Raw genomic sequence first — 10,714 nt, forward strand, 5'->3', positions numbered from 1 at the left:
ACCAATTGGAGAAATAGTTTCTCTATTAGCCAGCTGAATAACCACATCAATATCTTCAAGTTCACAAGAATCAATTTCGTGCATAATCTCCGTGTAAAGCTCATAAGGTATAGCACTAACACTTGCACCAATATCACATAAACCATAATAGCAATGATCACCAATTCTAACGAGATAGCATAGGAACACTAGCTTGTTTGGGTTTATTAGGATGTGAAACAATATTAGAAGCATCTTCACGAGAAAATAATATGACCATCCTCCACATTTTCAGTCACGAGATCTTTAGCTATTGCAACAACAGGTTCAACTTTTATTTGTTCTTCAGGTTCTATAGGTTTCTTTTCACTTTTATGAACCGCACTATTTATAACAGAGTACTCCCTCATTTTAGCAGGAAAAGGAGTTTTTTCAATATAAGTGTAAGGGTATTTTACCCTTATCCATTATTTTGGTAACAATGACACCGTGCTAGTGTATTTGGACTAATACATGACTACTAGATGATTCCCAGGTATTAGCCAAAGAGGTATAAAGGTGTATCAATGGAACAAGAAGGCTAAAGGTGACCCCCATTTCAACAACAATCAAAAAGGGGTTACGGGAGAAATCCGGTCACCTGCCCGGTCCAACCGGACCGGCAGCCGGCCGATCCGGCGTACGGGCCGGTCGGCCGGTCGGAAAGCCGGGCTCCACGGGAGGACCGGCTGGTCCGGTCTATGGCCCGGTCGGCCGGGCTCCCGGCCGGCGGAGTCCGGCACCACGTCCGGTCGACCGCTCGGAAGCCGGGCAGCAACCGGGCACCAACCGGACAAGCTCCGGAACGACGCAAAGATGCTCCGGTCACCGGTCCGGTCCGGCCGGCCTCACGACCGGGCTGTCCGGTCACGTGGTCCGGTCCGGCCGGGTTTGTCGGGAAGAATGCTGAGGTGGCAAGTGACAACGGCCAGATTTTGAAGAACACTATATATACCCCTTCTTCTACCTTGGAAGGGTTAGGCAACATACTATAAACTGTTCTTGAGCTCTCTCTCTCCTACTCCATTGCTAGAAACACCAAAAGCCTCGGATCTCCCTCCTCCTCCACCCAAACTCAAATCCCTCAGGGAATCACTAGAGGAGGACCCGATCTACCGTTCTACCAAGCCAAATCTCATTCCCCCTTGTATTCATTGAGAAGCTTGCTTCCTAGGGTTCCTTGGAAACCCTAGGTGGGCAAGAAGGAGTCCGGAAGCATCCGGATCGTGGATTTGCTCCGGGCAAGATTGTGAAGGTTTGGAGGCTACCTCAAAGTCTACCACAAGTGAGTGAGCTATTCCTTCGTGGGATAGGCTCCGGAGAATAGGGTGAGCCTTCGTGGCGCGGGGAATCCTTCGTGGGACCTCCACTCCTCCAAACGTGACGTACCTTGTTGCAAAGCAAGGGAACACGGGAATACATCCTCGTCTCCGTGTGCTATCGGTTATCTCTAACCGAACTCCTTACTTGTGATTTAGCTACTTTGTGAGAGCCTTCGTGCTTGAGTTAGTTGTATCCTCATATAGGTTGCTTCACCTAGTTTGCATTAGGCTCATCTTTATATTCCGCAAAGCCTAATATTGCAAAGAAAGAATTAAAATTTGTAGAAACCTATTCACCCCCCCTCTAGGTTTACCATCTCTATACTTTCAATTGGTATCGAGCACTGGACTCTTATTAAGGGCTTCACCGCCTTAAGAGTGAGATGGATAAACTCTTCGAGGGTCTAGATGAAGACTCTAACCTTTCGGTTAAAGAGATGAAATCTAGATTCTTGGCATATGATGCCGAGAAGAAGAAAAAGGAGGATGAGCTACAAAACCAAATGACGAAATGAGCTGCCATGCTTAAGAACCTAACCGCGGGTGGAACTCTTAGTGGGGCTTCGGCTTCTAAAGAATCCTTCCATGAGGTTGACCATAGCTATCCCAGAAACACTTCACCCATGCCTCATATAAACCATAGTGGGACCGTTCCCCATTACGATGGAACTCACTTTCCTCATTGGAAATCTGCTATGGAATCTCATATTCGCAGCTGCGGTGTGGAGCTATGGGAACTCATTGTTCATGGACATCGGGAGCCACAAGATCCTACTCGGTTGACCTCCACCAGAGTTCTACAACCGTCAACTCAATGCATCCGCACGTGACAAGATTAGAAGTGGCATCAACCGCAAGCTTCTAGATCAAGTTGATGACATTGTCTCCGCTAAAGAGTTGTGGGATCGGATCGTAGTACTCCAAGAGGGAACCGATTTGATCCAATCATCTCTCTATGAGGCTGCAAAGCAAGAGGCCTACCAGTTCATGATTCGAGATGGAGAATCCGTATTCGATGCCTATGCTAGGCTTGGTGCTGCGAAAGTAAGGGTCAAGGGTCTTGGTGCTTGAGAAGTACAATGACGGATTCGAGATGAACGAAGCCTTCATAAAATCCAAGGTCATTGCTATGATTGCCGTCAAACAAGAAGATACCAACCTTGGACTCAACTTGCAAATCATGACCAAGAGTGCCGATCTCAACTCCGATGATCTAGTCTCCTATGTGGCCGCCATTGAAAACATGGCCAAAGCCGGAAAGAGGCTCAAGGCAATGAATCGTGTTGATGAAGCCTCACACAATCATGAAGCGTCACACAACCTTGCCCTCATGGCTAGAGCTGACCATGGAGGAGAAGAAGAATATGAAATTGAAGAAGATGAGGAGATGACTTCAACTAGTGACATCGTCACCGACTTTGCCTTCTTTGCCAAGAAGTACAAGGGAAAGTTTCCTACGCTTCTCAATGACAAGAAGAAGAAGAGAACTTGCTACAATTGTGATGAAGATAGCCACTTTGCAAATGAGTGCCCTTATGAGAAAAGGGTAGACAAGCCAAGATTCATCAAAGGGGTCAAGCCAAGATTGAAGCCAAACCCAATCAACGATCGATTCAAGAAGAACAAGGGAAGAGCTTTTGTTGGAGCCGAGTACTTGTCCAGATGATGAGGAAGAAGATGAGGAGAAGGAGGCCGGGGTGGCCGGTTTGGCTTACTCCAAGCCCGGGTCACTCTTCACATATGACTACTCCAAGGACTACTCCACGGAGAATGATGTTGGTTCCTCCTTCATGGCAAGAATCACTCAAGAGGATGACTCCGATGACTCTTCCTCCTCTACAATCGTTGGCTCTTGTCTTATGGCAAGGGAAACCAAGGTAATGGAACCTCCACCTTCTCTATCTAGTGTTCTTGATGATTAAAATGAAAATCAAGATGAACTAAATGTGCTTAAGGAACTTTACAATGTTAGATGCACCCTTCGTGGTAAAGCTCTTGTCAAGTTTGATTTCTTGATGGACTCTCTCAAAGAAAAGGATGAGTCCATTGAGGAATTAGAATATCAATTGGATGAAAAGGAACGGAGATTCAACCTCCTAAGACAAGAGCTAAAAACCGAAAGGTGCATATCTCAAGGCCTTAAGCAACAAATTGAAACCTATGAACTTGATAAAGTTAAGGACCTAGAAACTATTGATAGGGCTCAATCTTTGACTCAAGTGCTCCATTCCTCAAAGGAGGAACTTGAAGTTGCTCATGCTTCTCTCACTAGGGATCTTGACCACCTTGAAAGAGCTAACAAGCTTGTAAAGGATGAGCTCAAGAAACTTGGAGAGAACCATGACCTACTTCAAGAAACCTACATGAAAGCACTTGAATCAATGAAGGATCCCATTGTTGTTGAAAAGCATGCTAGTTCCCCTACATCTTTTACTAGTGAGCATGCTAAGCTTGTTGAGGAACATGTTCGTTTACAAGAGGAACTCTCTTTGCATATTGAGACCAATGCATATCTTGAATCCTTGGTGACTAAATATGGTCTCGACTATCATCCTAATGAATCCTCTTGTGAGCATGCATCTATTCTTGAGGAAAATGTTAGGTTAACAAAGGAACTTGCTAAGTTCACCACCGCCAAGAACAAGATGGGATTGGATGACCTCTTGAGTAAGCAAAGGTCAAACAATCAAAAGTATGGACTTGGATATGTTCCCAAGTCTCACAAGAAGAACAACTACAAGAAGGAGAAACCCGCTCAAGATAAGAACAAGAAGGTCACTAATAATGGCAAAGCCTCAAGGGGCAAAGCCACTAGTGGTGACCGCACGGGGCCAAACGATCACTATGCATTATTTGTTGATTATTATGGTGATGTTTATGCTAACTATGTTGGCCCTCCTAATGGCTATGCTTATAGAGGGTACTCAATTTGGGTACCAAAAGATATTGTTGCCATTGCAAAGGAACCCATTAATCGATGGGTTCCTAAATCCTCTACTTGATTTTGTAGGGGTATTCCTCAGGTGGTCCAAAATGGGTGTTTGATAGTGGATGCACCAATCATATGACCGGAGGAAAAGGTGTGCTTGATCAATTCATTAAAGATATCAACAAGAAGTCAAGCATTACCTTTGGTGACAACTCAAAGGGAAAGGTACTTGGGTATGGCAAGGTAGCAATCTCTAAGGACTTGTGCCTTGAGACGGTTATGCTTGTTGAACACCTTGGCTATAACTTACTTTCTATATATCATCTTGCCGATGCCGGTTACAATTCATATTTCACTAAATATTATGTGCAAGTCTTTAGGAGTGACAATCTCAAATTGGTCCTCGTTGGATATGTGGAGAACAACCTTTACGTGGTTGACCTCTCGAAAGAGAGCCCCTCCTTCTCCACATGTCTAATGGCGGCCAAGCATGACGAAGGTTGGTTGTGGCATCGCCGCCTTGGTCATGTTAACATGAGAAATCTTAAACAACTCCTAAAGGGTGAGCATATTGTGGGACTAACCGGCGTTTCTTTTGAGAAAGATCGTGTTTGTAGTGCATGTGTAGCCGGAAAGCAACTCAAGAAGAAGCATCCCATCAAGAGTATTGTTTCCACATCTAGGCCTTTGGAGCTCCTTCATTTGGATCTCTTTGGGCCATCACATTATGATACTCTTGGTGGGAGCAAGTATGGACTTGTCATTGTTGATGATTACTCAAGATACTCTTGGGTCTTTCTCCTCAAGACTAAGGACGAGACCCATAGAGAGTTCATCACCTTCGCCAAGAAAGCTCAACGTATGTATGAATCCGAGATCAAGGCAATTAGGACCGACAATGGCACCGAGTTCAAGAACTACACTATGCAAGAGTTTGTTGATGATGAGGGCATCAAGCATGAGTTTTCGGCGCCATACACCCCTCAACAAAACGGTGTTGTTGAAAGGAAGAACCGGACTATCATTGAGATGGCAAGAACCATGTTGAGTGAATTCAACTCACCCCACAACTTTTGGGGAGAAGCCATCTCTACGGCCGTCCACTACTCCAACCGGCTCTTCCTCCAGTCCCCTCCACAACAAAACCCCATACGAGCTCCTTACCGGTAACAAGCCTAATGTCACATATATTCGTGTCTTTGGATGCACATGCCTTGTTAAGAACAACAAAGGAAAGCTCGGTAAATTTGAAACTAGAACCATAGAGGGTATATTTGTTGGATATGCGGAGAACTCTCACGCCTATAGATACTACAACCGATCCTCAGGGACCATTGAAGTATCTTGTGATGTGGTGTTCTTGGAGGATAATGGCTCCCGAGTGGAGCAAGTTGTTCCATGTGTTGCGGGTAATGATGATGATCCATCTAGTGCCATCAAGCATATGGGCATTGGACACATCCGGCCCATGGAGGTTCATAATGATGATCAAGATGATGGAGTAGATGTTTCAAGCACGCCACAAGTGGAGCCTACCTCAACTCAAGCCGAACCATCATGTGCAACTCAAGAACCATCCTCTACTCAAGATGAGTCACAATCCGAAGAACAAGAAGAAGATCCTCATTCCATGGAGCAAGATCATGATGACGATCAAGAAACATCCTCAACTCATGATCAAGCTCAAATGGTCCCTCATGATCAAGTACTAGCAAGAGATGAATTCATTGATCATGAAGGAACCATTCGGAAGATCAAGGCCGCTACAAGGGCAAGCGACATGAAAGTGGATCAAGTCCTTGGTAGCATTTCAAGAGGAGTGGTAACTCGTAGACACCATGCATTACTTATCACTTATTGTCAACATCATGCTTTTGTGTCTAGTTTTGAGCCACTCAAGGTACATGAAGCCTTGGTCGATCCGGATTGGGTAATCGCCATGCAAGAAGAATTGGAGTGTTTCACTCGCAATGAAGTATGGTCTCTAGTTGAGAGACCCAAGGATCATCGCATCAATGTCATTGGGACCAAATGGGTATTCAAGAACAAGCAAGATGAAAATGGCATTGTTATACGAAACAAAGCAAGGTTAGTGGCGCAAGGGTTTGCCCAAATAGAAGGTATGGATTTTGAGGATACCTTTGCGCCGGTAGCTCGTCTTGAAGCTATTCGTCTTTTGCTTGCATTTGCATCTTTCCACAATTTCAAATTATATCAAATGGATGTGAAAAGTGCATTTTTGAATGGTCCCCTAAAAGAAACCGCATATGTGGCACAACCCCGGGTTTCGAAGACCCATGCCGAGCCCAACCACGTGTATTTACTCCATAAGGCACTCTATGGTCTCAAGCAAGCTCCACGTGCTTGGTATGAGTTCCTTAGGGATTTCTTACTACATGATGGGTTTTGCATGGGTACGGTCGATTCCACCCTTTTCACCAAGCGGGTTAAAGGGGGTGGCCTCTTTATATGTCAAATATATGTTGATGATATTATCTTCGGTGGAACTAACCCCAATCATAACAAAGCTTTTGAGCTATTGATGACTAGGAAATTTGAGATGTCCATGATGGGAGAGTTGAAGTTCTTTCTAGGCTTCCAAGTGAGGAAACTTGCAAAAGGCACCTTCATCTCTCAAGAAAAATATGTGAAGGACATGCTCAAGAAATTCAACATGACCAATGCGAGTCCAATGAAGACACCCATGCCAGTAAAGGGGCAACTTGGTTCATGTGACGGTGAGAAGGATGTGGACATAAAGGTATACCGCTCCATGATAGGATCCTTGCTCTACCTTTGTGCCTCTAGGCCGGATATCATGCTAAGTGTAGGGATGTGTGCTCGTTTTCAATCCGCTCCCAAGGAGAGCCATTTAGTGGCGGTCAAACGGATACTAAGATACCTTGTTCTCACTCCTACTCTCGGGCTATGGTATCCAAAGGGGTCAACCTTTGAACTCATTGGCTATTCGGATTCCGATTGGGCCGGTGATAAGGTTGATCGGAAGTCTACCTCCGGGGCTTGCCAATTTATTGGCCGGTCATTGGTGAGTTGGTCATCCAAGAAACAAAACTCCACCGCCCTATCCACCGCCGAAGCCGAATACATATCCGCGGCATCTTGTTGCACTCAATTGTTATGGATGAAGCAAACCTTGAAAGACTATGGTGTGTCTCTTGGTACGGTGCCTCTTCTTTGTGACAATGAAAGTGCAATAAAGATCGCCAACAACCCGGTTCAACATTGTCGCACCAAACATATTGACATTCGCCATCACTTCCTACGTGATCATGTTGCCAATAAGGATATTGATCTCACTCATGTGGGAACAACCTACCAATTGGCGGATATTTTCACTAAGCCTTTGGATGAAGCCCGCTTTGTTAACTTGAGAGGAGAACTTGGTATTCTTGATCCTAAAAACTTGGATTGATTAACTTCTTGCACTATATTCTTGCATTTATCTTACTATCTAGCTTAGAGGCATAGCACATATGGGGATAGTCATCTTACCATGTCTTGGTATGATGCATACCTATGTGTGCAACATAAATAGACCCAATGTCATTATATGGACCCAAGCATGTCTCTTCGAGGTCACATGACATTTGCGCTTTCACATAGGGGGAGTAATCCCCCGCCCCTCATTGAGCCTTCATTACAAATTGATTTGACTATATAAGGCCAAATGATCTTATTGCAAAATTCATTCCAAAATGACTTATGATTCTTGATATACACTTCGAATCATGCCCATTGTTGCTATTCACATCTTGTTTGGATTTTCTCTCCAATGGGTATGCCTAGAGGACTTTGTGTTTTCCAACCCCATGTCTATGCTCATCTCATCATCATCTATCTATCTATATGTACATGTCATCATTTGAGCACTCACACACATTACACAAAGCATAGGGGCAAAAACGAGGCAAAATTAGGAATTTACGGGCTGGCCGGTCCCCTGGTCCGGTTGGACCGGGTCCCTGACCGGACGGTCCGGTTTCCGAGCGGTCGACCGGAGTCTGGGCCGGGTCAGCCGGTCACCAGCCCGGTCTGACCGGACTCTCGACCGGCCGTGCGGGCTGTTATGTTTTGGAGAAGATACCCCTTGGGGATCTTCTTCCTCATTATCCCCCACCTCTGAAACCTCCATGGCCGCCGCCTCCACCATCTCCACCACGTCCTAGGCACTTCCCACCACTAGCTTCTCCCCAAACTTCACACAAACATAGATCGGGACCTCTCAAGCATCTTCACCCAAGGATTTGGTCCCTCTCAAGCTATTTTGGGAGATCTTGGGGATTTGGTCCTCAAGGCTTTCACGTGTTCTTCTTGCTCTCTTGGGCAACAAGGACAATGTCTTCGGGTAAATTTCCCTTTCATTCCCTCTCCTTCGTGATTTCCCTCTCCCATTGTCACATCTTGAGGAAGATTGAGAAAACTTAGGGTTAGGGTTAGGGTTTGTAAAGTCCTCATGCCTTTAGAGTGTCTCACACCACAATGCACTTCTCCACTACATTGCTATAGTCTATATTCAAGTTTATGAGCTTTTGCATGGTTTTGTGATAGAAAATCTGGGCACATCTTCACAACTCGACATACCCGGTCACTCGCCCGGTCGACCGGCCGCTCAACCGGCCGGCCCGGTTCATGGCCCGGTCAACCGGTCGGAAACCGGCCAGTCCGGTCCGCTGTCCGGTTTGACCGGCCTCTGAGCCGAGCTGCCCAGTTTTCGCACAATTTCATCACTACACTTGAATATATGCTATGCTCTCTTGGTTTCTCTCTTACTGATGACATGTACACTTACCCCACTGCTATCCTTGCTCTATCTTCTCATTCACAGGTAGTTGGAGTGGTGAGCCACCACGTGGCAATGTTCCCAAGAGAGGAAGGATTGATCCCCCTCGTCGCTCTAGTAGCCGCGTTCCTCCTCAAGCTCAGCAGGATACTGACATTGGCAGCTCAGCTCGGGGTCGAACCAAGTCTGTTGCTACCAAGCACAAGGATAAGCAAGTTGTCCATGAGGATGATGAGGTAGTGCCAACCATGAATGTTGGGCTTGCCAACCGTCTTGAGTGGCAGGAATGGAGGACAGTGAATCCGTATCGCTTCAAGGAGCCCACTTACACTCGTTCGGACAAGGCCTTCTGGACCAACACACAAGCAGCCCTCGCGGGAGGGTTTCTATGATTCTCATGAGTTCATGAAGCATGGTAATATTGTATCACCCAAGGCCATCAATCACGACGAGCTTAGAGCGCATGAAGCCACAAAGTACCGTTTTGTGGTTCAAACTTTGAAGAGTGCAGGATTGTTTGACCTCGTGTGCCTCAAGCCGGATGATACCCAAGATGATCCCATCTTTTGTCCTCTCCTTATCCGCCGGTTTCTGCACTTGTCTTCTTTCATGATGATGAGGACCGCACCCTCACCTGGATGACTGGCAAGACGAAGTACTCATGCTCCTACTCTCAGTTCCGTGCAGCCATGGGTTGTGGTGATGACAGTAATCCCGGATACAGGATTCATTCACGGTCCAGGCTTACAAAGGGTGACATCTCTTTCTGCTATCCTGCGAACCCTACACCTGGACCTCCCACTATCTCTGGGATGTACTACTCCTATCTGGTACTTGCCAAGCTGTTCCGTGAGAACCTCATCAGCAAGTCTGGCGACCACAGTGAAGTCCGGAACTATCACCTCAACTTGATGTACTATTGCCATCCGGACAGGGTAAGGAAGATTGATGGCTGTGATCTCATCTACTGTGAACTGAAGAGAGCCATTATGGACCGCATGACTCCTAACTACGCCCAGTATGTTCAGCGGCTCATCAACTACGTTGTTCCCGCCCCTCGAAACGTTCGTGGTGAAAGAGTCATCATGGACCTCTTCAGGTTCCCCATTCAGGAGGCCACTCGCCCAGACGTTCCCTCCATGATGCCCACCGCTGAGCGCCGCTCCAAGGCACACCATGATCAGGATGCTAGCTCCAGTCACTCTCGGCGCTCCCAGCATGGGGCTGCTCGTTTCTTCACATGCATGTTCCAAATGTGCAAGAACAGCAATGATGTTGCACATCAGACTCTGGCTATGACTCAGGAGACACGAAGGCGCCAGAATGAATTCATGGCCTCAAGGAACCACCCTGTTCCTCCTCCTGGACCTGAGCTGGAGCCTGTGGTAGCTCCTCAGTGGGAGATGCCTCTTCTCACCGATGAGATGCTTCAGAACTTTGACTACTCCGTGTACGCTCATGGTGCTCTTCCTACTAGGATGGCTCGTGCTCCCACTCCTACTGCTGATGATGCTGCTGAGGATGCTGATGATAATGCGGGTGATGATGATGATGCGGCTGATGACGATGCACGCGAGAGCTCCTCCTCGCTTGGCTTTGGTCACTACTGATGGGTGCGATAGCATCTCTCCTCTTTTCTTCGCC

Source organism: Lolium rigidum, chromosome 3 (assembly GCF_022539505.1).
Source record: "Lolium rigidum isolate FL_2022 chromosome 3, APGP_CSIRO_Lrig_0.1, whole genome shotgun sequence".
Classification (NCBI taxonomy): Eukaryota; Viridiplantae; Streptophyta; class Magnoliopsida; order Poales; family Poaceae; genus Lolium; species Lolium rigidum.